This window comes from Schistocerca nitens, chromosome 2 (genome assembly GCF_023898315.1).
Source record: "Schistocerca nitens isolate TAMUIC-IGC-003100 chromosome 2, iqSchNite1.1, whole genome shotgun sequence".
Classification (NCBI taxonomy): domain Eukaryota; kingdom Metazoa; phylum Arthropoda; class Insecta; order Orthoptera; family Acrididae; genus Schistocerca; species Schistocerca nitens.
In genome coordinates this window covers 384,911,140-384,926,933 of record NC_064615.1, presented here as the reverse complement: position 1 = coordinate 384,926,933, position 15,794 = coordinate 384,911,140, and the positions used below count along the sequence as shown (strand labels likewise).

The following is a 15,794-nucleotide window of genomic DNA, read 5'->3' as shown; positions in this document are numbered from 1 at the left end:
ATACTAATTACAAAACAGCTACACTTTAAAAACTGAGACTGTGACAAAAATATATACTGAATTCATGCAAGAAAACCTGATCCACCACTGTCCATTGTGGCTTCAAGCGTATGCAATGCACAAACTGACTTTAAAGGAACTTAAGTACACACATTTTTGATAGTCTGCTTTCATAAACAGCAATTAAAATTTCACAAATCTCAAACCTGAACAGTTTATTGATGAAAAAAGTTTACTTCTGATTTGAATATCCATGAAGGACTACTGAATGGGGTATAGAATATTGTTGATGTACTGCTGTACTGTAAGTGTCTTCAGTCATGAGTCCTGCTTCGAACTGAGCCCTTACTACCAGTGAAGACATGTCTAGAGACAATCCGGAAAGCATTGGGGTACCACCCTGATTGTTGCTCACCATACTGCTCTATATCTACGAGTGATGGTTTGGGGTGCCATTTCATTTCATAGCAGGACCCTTTGGTTGTCATGCATTGCACCCTTACCATGCACTGGTACCTCAAAGATATTCTACGCCCCATTTTAACAAGCCATCCTGGGCTTACATTTCACCAATACAGTGCCAACCTGCATATGTAAAGTGTTTCCACCACTTGTGTTCATGCTTGCCAAACCCTACCTTGGGCAGCAAGGTCATCAGATCTCTCCGCAATTGAGAGCATGAAGAGTATTATGGTAAGGGCCCTCCTACCAGATCAGGATTTTGACAATCCCACAAACTGGACACCATTTGGCGTGATATCCCTCAAGAAGATGTCCAACACCTCTATGAATCAATGCCAAGCCAAATAACTGTTTGTATAGGGGCCAGAGTTGGACCAACACATTATTGACTTGCTCAATTTGTGAAGCACTTTCTCTTCAACAAACCTTCAAATTTTTCTGAAACTTTAATCATCTGTTTGTCTGTACATGAGCATTACATGTACCAATTGACATCTGATTTAGATACATATATATGTCACACCTATCAATTGCGGTCTCATTCGGACAATTCCCTTGTGGGGCATCATTCAACATCAGTGCAAACGTACATGATGTAAGGGAACAAGATGACTAAGTACTGTCCTCAAAATAGAACTGTCAAATGTTTATGAACCATGATTTGTCTAGCATTCCATTCTATTTGTGTTAGTATACAGCACACGTAGAGCTAATAGTGATGTAGAATATTGTTTTTTGCAATCAGTGAATTTACTTTTCTTTACTTGGTATTGTGGCATTTATATTACTAGAGACTGAGAAGACAGGAGGGTTGTATGTTGCGCATGTTTTGATTCTTTGTTGTATCCATAGATGCTGCACTGTGCTACTATTTATGTATGCTGCAAGCTGATGGTCACGATGTTTTGAGCTAAGGTTCCTGCCCCACAGAGTCAGATGCAAAAGAGAGCTGATCAATTGCCCAGTTTCACTTTCTGTTGCCCACCCTAACAGCCACAGGTCGCCAAACTTTACCCATGCAGCCAGCCACCAAAACAACACCCACTATCTCCTGCTGTGATGTGAGAGTTGGTACCTCAGCACATTTGGATGCACAGTCACCCAGGCATTCTCAGCAGTGGAAAATGCCAAACTCTGCTACTACAACCATCTGTCAGCAAACGAGCACATTGTTTAGGCTGTTGTGTGGCAAAGCAAAGACGCCACTTATGCGTGTGTTTGTTACTACTCCGTAGTCAACTACAAACACCACATTTATGTGTTTTGCTTTGCTTACACAATAGATATTTGTGTCATGTTGTTTACCTTTCAGGTACAAATACACTCATGCTCATAAATTAAGATAATTGCAGAATGTGGTGCCACACAACATGGCACTACACAAAACTGGCGCTGATAGCATAGGCACATAGGGAACACACACGACACATATCTGTAAGTCCACGGTATTGGTGATAAGTTGAGGAGACCGTCCCAAAACACATGTGCTACAAAATGCCACTGTTTCCTGCACGTGTACCCCAACATAAATATGGGATATGATCACCATGCAAACGTACACAGGCTGCACAATGGATTGGCACACTCTGGATCAGGTGGTTGAGCAGCTGCTGGGGTGTAGCCTCCCATTCTTGCACCAGTGCCTGTCGGAGCTCCTGAAGTGTCCTAGGGGTTTGAAGACATGCAGCGATACGTCGACCAAGAGCAATCCAGATGTGCTTGATGGGTTTAGGTCTGGAGAACAGGCAGGCCACTCCATTCGCCTGATATCTATAATGTCTCTATCAACAAAACTTTCAAGGCCAGGTACACTAGGCACACCTGTACCACCTCGTACAATAGCTACAGTGAGCCAACCATTACCATGCGTAAAGGAATCATTAATGTCAATGCTAAAGTTAAGTCTACATCCACAAAAAACACATGGTCCATCGACAAGTGCAGTGGCAGCAACAGTCTTCACAGTATTCTTCTTCTTGTCTGCGGCAGATGTTGAAAATTCAATATTCTCAATTGTTTTATATACTGTCTGTCTTGCACGATGACGAAATCTCCATGGAGGCATCTTGGCAGCGTTCAATGCAGTTGCCTGTGCAGCAGCAGCAGTGCGAGTGACGCACTCCGTGCGGCTCGCTCGCAGTGGGACTTTAACTTTTTGCGGGACTTAGAATATTTCACAGTGCCAGCCGCGCATTATCCCGGATGGGAGCACTAGCCGTACTAGGTGCTCCCGTCCGCTGTGCGCTAAGTCCGCGGCTGGCGCGCTGCCAAGATGACGTAGCACCGCCTTATCGGGCGGGGTCAAAGGTCAAACAATTTTATATTTTGTTTTGTCAGTCATTCTGTTTCTAATTCATGCCACGTGATGTCTTTGTGCTGTTTGCAAATGTCTGTCAAGTGTCGTTTGAGGTACACGTATATTTGCCACACCTGTATTTGCACCTATGCTGACAGGTTGCCGACTACAGTACACATGCGAAACAGTACGAATAAAGCCATTGTTATGCACAGGCATCACATGGTCCGTCAAAATGTGATTTGCAACCATACATCTTGAATATGTCTTTATTGTTATTTACAGTTGTTGTTAATTATTATTTGTTGTTAATTATTATTTTGCTGTTTGTGATTTGCAACCATACATCTTGAATATGTCTTTATTGTTATTTACAGTTGTTGTTAATTATTATTTTGCAGTTTGTATGGTTAACCAGACGACGGACCCTTGTATCATATGTCTTGGCAGTGTTCAATGCAGTTGCGTGTGCAGCAGCGGCAGCGCGAAGTCTCGCTCGCCCCCAGTGGGGACTTTAACTTTTTGCTGGACTTACAGCACAGGTGCAAATACAGGTGTGGCAAATATACGTGTACCTCAAACGACACTTGACAGACATTTGCAAACAGCACAAATACATCACGTGACATGAATTAGAAACAGAATGATGGCAGCTCGGTGGGGCCGTGCGTTGTCATCCACAAGGAGGAAGGTGGAACCCACTGCACCCCTGAAAAGGCGGACATACTGGTGCAAAATGACATCCTGATACACCTGACCTGATACAGTTCCTCTGTCAAAGACATTGAGGGACGTACGTGCACCAGTCATAATCCCACCCCACACCATCAAACCACGACCTCCATACAGGTCCCTTTCAAGGACATTAAGGGGTTGGTATCTGGTTCCTGGTTCACACCAGATGAAAACCCAGTGAGAATCACTGTTCAGACTATACCTGGATTCGTCCATGAACATAACCTGGGACCACTGTTCCAATGACCATGTACTGTGTTCTTGACACCAGGCTTTACGGGCTTTCCTGTGACCAAGGGTCAGTGGAATGCACCTTACAGGTCTCCGGGCGAATAAACCATGTCTGTTCAGTCATCTGTAGACTGTGTGTCTGGAGACAACTGTTCCAGTGGCTACCTGCAGTACTCCGTGGCCATCTGCGGGCACTGATGGTGAGATATCAGTCTTCTTGTGGTGTTGTACACTGTGGACGTCCTGCACTGTAGCACTTGCACATGTTTCCTGTCTGCTGGAATCGTTGCCATAATCTTGAGCTCACACTTTGTGGCACACGGAGGGCCCGTGCTACGACCTGCTGTGTTTGACCAGCCTCCAGTCGCCCTAGTATTCTACCCCTCATAACGTCACCAATATGTGTTCTTTGAGCAATTTTCAGCACACAGTCACCATTAGCACGTCTGAAAACGTCTGCACACTTACTCACTACACTGTACTCTGACATGCACCAACACACCTCTGTGTATGTGGACTGCTGCCAGGGTCACCGTGCGATGACCACAGGTCAAATGCACCGCATGGTCATACCCCGAGGTGATTTACACCCACAAACTGTCCACCAGAGTGTTGTTTCACCATGTATCAGCATTATCCTTAATTTATGAGCATGAGTGTATTTTCACTTTTGATTGTGTGCCTGCAGACTTGGTGAGTATATAGCAAAACTTTCTTCTCTTTAACTAGAAGTACGAAAGTAGATAGTAAATATTCTTGTGCTTTGTTTTCTAGTTTATCCTACTAAAACAAGCTGAGTAAACATTTTCATGAATAGTCTTAAGATGTTTCACCACATCAGTCCAACTGTTGGTAACTAGTTTGTTTCCAGTTTTATGAATATTTCAGTTTTGTTTAATTGTTTCAGTGTACTAAGCTATGGGTATAGGTATAATTGTCATGAGAGTGTTCTTATTTTTGCATAACTTTGCCAATGGTCATGTGTGGGGGACATTAGAAGTACTACAATTGCTAAGTTCTAGGAAATATGTTTGAAACAGGTTAAATGATACATAATGAAGTATTAGGAAGCATTATATTGATGTTGAGCTGGATAATGGGAAGATTAAATTGTTTTTGAGTTGTGTAAGACATGCTGATTTCATAATGACATTGTATTTTCATCCACCTTGTGCATGTAACTTATGTAGATTTATATAAAGATATCTTCCTAGTAGCAAAACAAGATCTTACTCATAGGGTAAGTTAATGATTAGGATGAACAATATGATACAGAGATTTAATTTAACTGCTTCAAGTATCTTTAGGCGCTATTTCCATGGATACTGACTGAATACATCAGTTCACTAAATTTTGTTGTTGTTGCATGTCTACTTACACATATAAATGAAAACGCAAAAAAATTGAAATTTTCAGTCTAGAGACGAGAGTATGAGAAGTGTAACTAACATTTTTATTGAACTGCGGTACGACTCTGGGGACTGAGCCACTGTTGGGTTTTTCATTATTATGGAGTTATTTGTTTATCTGGGGATCTTGTTTCTGGATCAAAATTTTGTTTGAGATTGCAAGTTTCTTTTTGGACTTTCCAAAAACTTTTTCTTGCATTTTTAAAAATATTCTACTGGGCAGACGTAAGGAGTACTGTTGTTTTTGGTGTTCTGACATAGCATACCATGTACTTTACTCGTCACTGGTTTCTGGGATTTTCAAACCTAAGCACAACTTTCTTTGACAGGGGCATTGCTTACTATTAACATCAAGAATGTCCAAGTGCTACTGGTCATACACATATGAGCGGAGAGTCATTGTTCTATTTATGTATGAAGCAGTCACGTGCAGCTGCATCATGCATAAATGATCTGAAGAATTTGCTAGAAAGTATGATTAAAAGCTGGAAGTATTACTTCAGTTTGTAGAATAAAGGTATATTAGAGGACTGATTTGTTCATGGGTAGGTGAAAGGAATGATTTATGAAATTTACGGTCGTTGGTCAGTAACTTAAGTCAGTGAAACATATCGCTTTTTTAACACATAAAAAGTGATTCCATGAACTGTGATAACCTATAGCATTAACTTGAAAATACAATGCAGCAATGGTTACTCTAGCATGAATGTAAAATGAGCTTAAATGTTAACATAAGAGTGGACAAGCCTAAGGCTGTTAAGTCATTGGTTACATGTCAAATAGATAATCAAATGAACTGATATTGATTTGCATTATTATTATATCCTAATTATTTTCTATTTTTTAAATGAGGAACTTAAATATTTAAAAATTGTAAGAGACAAGTGTTTGTATTACATTGCATGGTCAGTTTATTTAGTAAGAAACCACATTATCTCTGTAAAACCCCCATACTCAAGTCTGATAGCCACAAAATTAATAAACTAAATATGTTAGAAGGAGCTTTTGCAGTGTGATGATTTAAAAAGATATTTTTCAAGATGTCTAATTGATAATCACATTTATTTTTTATACTGTAGAGGATTGCTATAGAACAGAAACTGATTGAATAATCATAGGGTCAAGAGAAGAAAGGTGTATTGAAACAGATTTTGTAATGTGAGGATACATAAGAGTTGCGCATTTACATTTACATCTATATTCTGCAAACCATACTGTAGAGCATGGCAGCAGGTACATAAAAAAAATGGTTCAAATGGCTCTGAGCACTATGGGACTTAACTTCTGAGGTCATCAGTCCCCTAGAACTTAGAACTACTTAAACCAAACTAACCTAAGGACATCACACACATCCATGCCCGAAGCAGGATTCTAACCTGCGACCATAGCGCCTAGAACCGCTCGGCCACACGGCCGGCACGCAGGTACATCCCATTGTACCAGTTATTAGAGCTTATTCCTGCTAAATTCACATATGGAGAATGACAATTTAAATGCCTTCATGGGTGTTGTAATTAATCTAATCTTCTCCTCATGAATCCTATGCAAGTGATACATATGAGGTTCTGCTTTATTTCAAGAGTCATCATTTGATTCTTGAAACTTTGTAAGTAGGCTTTGTTAGTATAGTTTAAGTCTGCTAGTTCAAATTCCTCAGCATCTCTGTGACACTCTCCCATGGGTCAAACAACCTGTCCTTCCCCATATATATTCAACTAGTCCCGTTAATCAAACAATGGAATGTAACAATATTGTGAAACGGAAAGTTGATACTCATCATACAGCAGAGATGCAGAGTCGCAGATAGGCACAACAACAAGACTGTCACAAATATAGCTTTCGACCAGTAAGGCCTTCCTCAAAATTAGATGACAAACACACACATACACACTCACGCAAATGCAACTCACACACACATGACTGCAGTCTCAGGCAACTGAGGCCACACTGTGAGTAGCAGCACCAATGCATGATGGGAATGGCGACTAGGTAGGGGTCAGGAGGAGACTGGGGCGGGGAGGTGGAGGGATAGTTGGGCAGGGATGGCAGACAGTGATGTGCTCTTGGGGAGCGCATAAGGCCGAAGTGGAAAGAGGGTAGGGCTCCTACGTGCAGTTGGAAGCTTAGACAGAGGACAGCAGTGAGGTGGGGAGGGGGGAGGGGATAGCGGAAAAGAAGAGAAGTAAAGAGTCTGGGTGTGATGGAGAAATGAGGGCTGTGTAGTGCTGGAATGGGAACAGAGAAGCAGCTGGATGGGAGAAGACAATGACTAACAAAGGTTGAGACCAGGAGGGTTACAGGAACGTAGGACGTATTATAGGGAAAATTCCCACCTGTGCAATTCATAAAAGCTGGTGTTGGTGGGAAGGATCCATATGGCACAGGCTGTGAAGCAGTCATTGAAACTAAGGATGTCATGTTTGGCAGCATTCTCAGAAACACGCTGGTCCACTTCTTTCTTGGCCACAGTTTGTCGGTGGCCATTCATGCAGACAGACAGCTTGGTTCTTATGCCCACATAGAATGCAGCAGAGTGGTTGCAGCTTAGCTTGTAGATCACATGTCTGCTTTCACAGATAGCCCTGCCTTTGATGGAATAGGTGATATTTGTGACTGGACAGGAGTAGGTGGTGCTGGGAGAATGTATAACACAGGTCTTGCATCTAGGTCTATTAGAGAGGTAAGAGCCATGAGGTAAGGGGTTGGCAGCAGGCGTTGTGTAGGGATGGACAAGTGCATTGTCTAGGTTTGCTGGACGTCGGAACACCACTGTGGAAGAGGTGGGAAGAATAGTGGCACGACACTTCTCGTTTCAGGGCATAACAAGAGGTAGTCAAAACCTTGACAGAGAATGTAATTCAGTTGCTCCTCATGGGTGGTACTGAGTTACAAGGGAATGTCCTCTGTGACCAGACAGTGAGACTTTGTGGAGTGGTGGGAGACCGGCAAAACAACAGTGGTAGTGCCATTATCCACAGATAGGATCATACGGTCAGGATCTGTTTTTAGATGGTGGACAGGAAGAAGGAGAGAAGGTCTTTAACATGTCCTGCATGACTGACTTTGAGAGTTGGCAAAAAGGTGAGGCCTTTGGAAAGGACTGATTTTTCTGTGGGGCTAAGGCTTCTGGAGAAAAGGTTCATGACTGTGTTTCGGGTCTGTTTAGGGTCCTATATGTTGACCTCCACCTCAAAGACAGCTATTTCAGTACCTTCGTCCATATCAAATCTGCTAACCACCAGCAGTACCTCCACTTTGTCAGCTGCCACCCATTCCATACCAAGAAGTCCCTTCCATATAGCCTAGCCACCCGTGTTTGTTGCATCTGCAGTGACGAGCGGTTCCTCTCAAAATATACCAAGGGTCTCACTGAATCCTTCAAAAATCATAATTATCCTCCCAACCATGTACAACAACAAAGCCTTCATGCCTTATCTTTCCAGCCTCCCACTACCCCACAAAGACCCACCATCCGGCCACAGGGGAGTATCCCCCTCGTAACTCAGTACATCCAAGACTGACCTCAAGAATGGCCACTGACAAACTGTGGCCAAGAAACAAGTAGACCAGCCTGTTGCTGAGCATGCTGCCAAACATTACATCCTTCATTTCAATGACTGCTTCACAGCCTGTGACATATGGATCCTTCCCACCAACACAAGCTTTTCTGAATTGCACAGGTGGGAAATTTCTCAGCAATATACCCTATATTCCCGTAACCCTCCTAGCCTGAACTTTCATTAGTAATTGTCCTCTCCCATCCAGCCCCTTCTCTGTTCCCATTCCAGCACTACACAGCCCTCATACCTCCATCGCGCCCAGACTTTTTACTTCTCTCCTTTTCTGCTCCCCTCTCCCCCCCCCCCCCCCGCCTTCCCCCCTCTACACTCCCCAAGAGCACGTCAATGTCTGCCACCCCTACCCTACTATCCCTCCACCTCCCCACCCCAGCCTCCTCCTTACCCCCACCCATTCGTCACTCTCATCATGCACTGGTGCTGCTTCTCACAGTATGGCCCCAGTTCCCTTAGACTGCACTCATGTGTATGTCAGTTGAGTTTGCGTGAGTCTGTATGTGTGTGCTTGTCATCTAATTTTGACAAAGGACTTACTGGCCAAAAGCTATATTTGTGACAGTCTTTTTGTTGTGCCTATCTGCGACTCTGCATCTCTATTATATGGTATCAAGTTTCCCTTCCACATGTTGTGTTAGTCCTATTTGGTATGGGAACCACACACTTGAACAATATTCTGGGATGAGGTGCACCTGTGATTCGTACAGAGTCTGTTTTGTAAACTGATTGCACTTCCCTAGTATTCTACCAATAAACTGAAGTCTACCACCTGCTTTATGTATGACTGAGTCTACATGATCATTCTGAAATATCTCTACAGAGTTGCACCCAGCTATTTGTATGAGGTGACCAATTCAAACTGTAACTCATTGATATTACTGTCATTGAATATTATGTTTTTCATTTTTTGAAATGCACAATTTTATATTTCTGAACATTTAAAACAAGTTGCCAATCTTTGCAGTACTTTGAAATCTTATCAAGATCTGACTGAATATTGTGTTTCTTCTTTCAGACAGTACTTCATTATATATAACTGCATCATCCCCAAAAAGTCTGGGGTTACTATTAATGTTGTGCAGAAACTCATTAGTATATAACATGAACAACAATGTGTCCCAACATACTTGTGTGTGACACAGCTGATGTTACTTCTATATGCTCCGCTGACTCTCTCCAACCAAGATAACTTGCTGTGCCACCCTTACCAAAAAAATAAATAAATGTAGATGTGATACTAAGTCAAATGCTTTTTGAAACGAGAGAAATACTGTGTTTACCTGACTGCCTTGATCCAAGTGATAAAAATGTCACGTGATAAAAATGTTAGTTGGGTCTCACATTATCTATGTTTTCGGAATCCATGCTGGTTGGCATGAAGTGGGCCATTCTTTTCAAACTATCTCATTATATTTGGACTCAAAACATGTTCTAAGATTCTGCAAGAAAGGGATATCAAAGATATTAGGTGGTAGTTTTATGGATAACTTCTGCTACCCTTCTCATAGATGTGCTTTATTCCAACCACTGGGTACAGTTTTGCTTGGGAGATCTTGGATAGATTATAGTTGAAAGAGAGTCTAACTCTGCCACTAATCGGTTATAGGATTCCATTGAGTCACGCTGCTTTATTTAATTTTAATGGTTTCAGCTGCTTCTCAGTGCCATTGACACTATTATCTACTCCACTCATCTTTTTAATGGTACGAAAATTAAATTGGAGCTGTACTCCTGGGTTTTCCTTTCTAAAGGAACATTTGAAAACAGAGTTAAGCATTTCTGCTTTTGCTTTGCTACCCTCAACTACAGTTCCTGTCTCATCCACGACTGGACACCAACTTCATGCTGCTAATGGTCTTTACATGAAGCCAGAATTTCTTTGGGTTTTGTGAAGGATCTTTTGACAATTTCTGCTATGGTACTCATTGAAGACTTCACACATTGCTCTCTTGACAATCAAATGCATTTCCTTCAGTATATCTCTATCCAAAGACCTGTGCTTTGTCTTACACCTACTATTATGGAGTAACCCCTGTTCCTTTAGAAGTTCCTTTACCACTCCGTCTACAGGCCACATGTGGCCCATCAGGACCATCCGACTGCCGTGTCATCCTCTGAGGAGGATGCCGATAGCAGGGGCATGGGGTCACCACACCGCTCTCCCAGTCATTACGATGGTATTCTTGACCGAAGCCACTACTATTCAGTCGAGTAGCTCCTCAATTGGCATCACAAGGCTGAGTGCACCCCGAAAAATGGCAACAGCGCATGGCGGCCTGGATGGTCATCCATCCAAGTGCTGACCACGCCCGACAGTGCTTAACTTCGGTGATCTCATGGGAACCGGTGTATCCACTGCGGCAAGGCCATTGCCAGAAGTTCCTTTACAGCTACAATATACCATAGGGGATCTCTGACATCATTAAATGTTCTACTGGATATACACCTAGCTAGTGCATTGTTAACTGTTCTTTTAAACTTGAGCCCTAGTTCCTCCACATGGACCTCTCCTAAAAGTTTCAAGTTCCTCATTGAGATGTGACACTACTGGATCTTTATCTAGTTTACTGAACTCATAAATCAGTCTACTTGTTTTAGTTGCCATTTGTTCTTTGCGAAACATTGTTGCCACAACTACCTTGTAGTCACCAATACCAGTTTTGATGTGGACATGCTCAACGAGGCCGTGTATATTTGTTGCCACTGTTGTTGTGGTCTTCAGTCCAGAGACTGGTCTGATGCAGCTGTCCATGTTACGCTATCCTGTGAAAGCTTCTTTATCTCCAAGTACTGTATTTACTCGAATCTAAGCCGCACCTGAAAAATGAGACTCGAAATGAAGGAAAAAAAAATTTCCCGAATCTATGCCGCACCTGAAATTTGAGACTCGAAATTCAAGAGGGGGAGAAAAGTTTTAGGCCGCATCTCCAAACCGAAACAAAGTTGGTCCATTGTAATATGGGACACAGTATAGGTAGAATGAATGACGATACAGCTACAGTAGTTTGGTTCGAGTCGTAAGCTTAGCAGTTAAGCTTTACCGGGTAGCCATTGCTATGCGTCAGGCGCTCCATCCGTATTTATACAGGTACCCTTCCTTTTTCACGTGCTTCGTCTGGTTTGATTTGATTGCTTATTTTTATTTGACCTCATAAGTGCCGTACTGTGTCATGCATTGTTTGTCGCATTCTCATAATGGTTGTTTTTGTTTACGGCCTGTCGCCGCTCACGGCATGGCTTGCTTTTGTGCACGCTACTGCCGCTCACTATTTAAAAAAAAAAAAAAAGAGAGAGAGAGAGAGAGAGAGAGAGAGAGAGAGAGAGAGAGAGAGAGAGATAGAGAGGAATCGTCTCATTAGCGAAACAATGGCAAGAGACTGCTATTTGTTGTTACTTACACTGCTGCTTTCTTTGATAATGATCAACAAGAACGAAATAATAGACTGCGGATGATAGAAGATGTTCTGAACGAGAGTTTAGCAAAAAATTTTCTCCGTTTGAAAATCTTTGCAGACGCCTCTTTAGTACATTACATTCTGCACAGAAATTAGAGTCATCTTAGATTTAAAAATCTAGTCAATTGCCGTGCTTCATTTCTGACTGTATCACTATTAGGCATAAGAATAATACGAATATAAACAAGACATCATGCGTATATCCTTCCACGTTTGCCGTCGTCTCACTCTAGTTTCGTAGTTTATTAGGCAGACAGTATTTAAATGAGATAGCAGCAAACACAAAAGAATACATGGCAAAATGTTTATATTCGCATTTTTCTTATGGTGAAGAGAATACTGCATGTGATTCACAATTCATAAAAGTTCCTATTAGCAACCATCTCTTGTCACAGGTAGGAAAAAATTGAGAACGTAGAGTTGGCCACATTGACAAACATCCCAAACGGTCTTGCCAGTCGGATTTTCGTAGTTCATTGAAATGCTGCTACATTCGAAGATGAACAATACGGAATTTGTATTTACTTCGTTGGATAATGTAGCAAATGCAGTGGTCGAAACTCGGGGCGGAGAAAAAAAGCTCGACTTCCCGATTTTTTTAAATTTATTTACTGACGCAGAGGTTTTGGAGCCAGTATTTATCTTTGTGCCTGCAAAGCATGCCTGTGTAGCGCTACATCTATTCGACGGCAGAAGATAGTTGTGGCGGCACCTACCAACATTTTGCAGAACTTGCGCTTACTTTGCACTCGATTCTAAGCCGCAGGCAGTTTTTTGGATTACAAAAACCGGAAAACACTGAGGCTTAGATTCGAGTAAATACGGTAACTACTGCAACCTACATCCTCCTGAATACGTTTATTGTATTCTTGCCTTTGTCTCCCTCTACGATTTTTACCCTCTGCACTTCCCTCCAATACTAATTTGATGATCCCTTGATGCCTCAGAACATGTCCTACCAACTGATCCCTTCTTCTAGTCAAGCTGTGCCACAAATTCCTCTTCTCCCCAATTCTGTTCAGTACCTTCTCATTAGTTACATGATCTACCCACTTAATCTTCAGCAGTCTTCTGTAGCACAACATTTCTAAAGCTTATATTCTCTTCTTGTCTAAACTATTTATCATCCATGTTTCACTTCCATACATGGCTACACTCCATACAAATACTTCCAGGAAAGACTTCCTAACACTTAAATCTATACTCGATGTTAACAAATTTCTCTTCTTCACAAATGCTTTCCTTGCCATTGCCAGTCTACATTTCATATTCTCTCTACTTCGACCATCATCAGTTACTTTGCTCCCCAAATAGCAAAACTCATCTACTACTTTAAGTGTCTCATTTCCTGATCTAATTCCCTCGGCATCACCTGATTTAATTTGACTACATTCCATTATCCTCATTTTGCTTTTGTTGATGTTCATCTTATATCCTTCTTTCAAGTTACTGTCCATTTTGTTAACTGCTCTTCCAAGTCCTTTGCTGTCTCTGACAGAATTGCAATGTTGTCGGCAAACCTCCAAGTTTTTATTTTTTCTCCATGGATTTTAATTCCTACTCCAATTTTTTCCTTTGTTTCCTTTATTGCTTGCTCAATATAAAGATTGAATAACACCTGGGACAGGTTACAGCCCTGCCTCACTCCTTTCTCAACCACCGCTTCCGTTTCATGCCCCTGGACTCTTATAACTGCCATCTGGTTTCTAGTTTCTTTTGCTCCCTGCATTTGACCCCTGCCACCTACCAAATTTGAAAAAAATTGTTCCAGTCAACATTGTCAAAAGTTTTCTCTAAGTCTACAAATGCTAGAAATGTAGGTTTGTCTTTCCTTAATCTATCTTCTAAAATAAGTCGTAAGGTCAGTATTGCCTCATGTGTTCCAACATTTCTATGAAATCCAAACTGATCTTCCCTGAGGTCGGCTTCTACCAGTTTATCCACTTGTCTGTAAAGGATTCATGTTAGTATTTTGTAGCTGTGACTTATTAAACTGATAGTTCAGTAATTTTCACACCTGTCAACACTTGATTTCTTTGGGATTGAAATATTATATTCTTCTTGAAGTCTTAGAGTATTTCGCCAGTCTCATACATCTTGCTCACCAGATGGTACAGTTTTGTCAGGGCCGGCTCTCCCAAGACTATCAGTAGTTTTAATGCAATGTTTTCCACTCCCAGGGCCTAGTTTCAATTTAGGTCTTTCAGTGCTCTGTCAAACTCTTCATGCAGTATCATATCTCCCATTTCATCTTCATATACGTCCTCTTCCATTTCCATAATATTGCCCTCAACTACACTGCCCTTATATAGACCCTCTATATACTCCTTTCACCTTTCTGCTTTCCCTTCTTTGCTTAGAACTGAGTTCCCATCTGAGCTCTTGATATTCATACAAGTGGTTCTCTTTTCTCCAAAGGTCTTTAATTTTCCTGTAGGCAGTATCTATCTTACACCTTGTGATGTATCCCTTTAATACTTTAATTTGTCCTGTAGCCATCCCTGCTTAACCATTTTGCACACTTCCTGTAGATCTCATTTTTGAGTTGTTTGTATTCCTTTTTGCCTGCTTCATTTTTATATTTTCTCCTTTCATCAATTAAATTCGATATCTCTTCTGTCACCCAAGGATTTCTACTAGCCCTCATCTTTTTACCTACTTGATCCTCTGCTGCCTTTACTATTTCATCTCTCAAGGCTACCCATTTTTTTCCTACTGTATTTCTTCCCCCATTGTTGTCAGTCGTTCCCTAATGCTCTCTCTGAAACTCTCTACAACCTCTAGTTCTTTCAATTTTCACGTCTCATCTCCTTAAATTCGTTCCTTTACGCAGTTTCTTCAGTTTTAATCTAAAGTTCATAAGGAATAGATTGTGGTCAGAGTCCACATCTGCCCATGGAAATGTCTTACAATTTAAAACCTGATTCCTAAACCTCTGTCTTACGATTATATAATTTATCCGAAACCTTCCAGTGTCTTCAGGCCTCTTCCATGTTTACAACCTACTTTCATGATTCTTAAACCGATTGTTGGCTATGATTAAGTTATGCTCTGTGCAAAATGTCTATTAAATTTTTGTCTCCCTTCACTATATGAATAATTTCTTTTATCTAATTATACATTTCTTCAATCTCTTCATCATCTGTGGAGCTAGTTGGCATATAAACTTTACCACTGTGGCAGGTGTGGGCTTCTTGTCTATCTTTGCTAAATTAATGCATTCACTATACTGTTCTTAGTAGCTTTTCCGCACTCATATTTTTTTATTCGTTATTAAACCTACTCCTGCATTACCCCTACTTGATTTTGTTTTTATAACCCTGTATTTATCTGACCAGAAGTCTTGTTCCTCCTGCCACCGAGGTTCACTAATTCCCACTGTATCTAGCTTTAAACTATCCATTTCCCTTTTTAAACTTTCTAACCTATCTGCCCGATTAAGGGATCTGACATCCCATGCTCTGATTCATAGAAAGCCAGTTTTCTTTCTCCTGGTAACAATGCCCTCCTGAGTAGTCCCCGTCTGGAGATCCAAATGGGGGAATATTTTACCTCTGGAATATTTTTCCCAAGAGGCCGCCATCATCATTTAACCATACAATGAAGCTGCATGCCCTCAGGAAAAATTACA

The 15,794-nt window shown here is 41.4% G+C and overlaps 1 pseudogene; it reads right to left on the bottom strand.

Moving 5' to 3' along the window:
• Window positions 1-10,964: 10,964 nt before the first annotated feature.
• LOC126238440 (5S ribosomal RNA) lies at window positions 10,965-11,082 on the bottom strand (annotated as a pseudogene).
• Window positions 11,083-15,794: the final 4,712 nt, after the last annotated feature.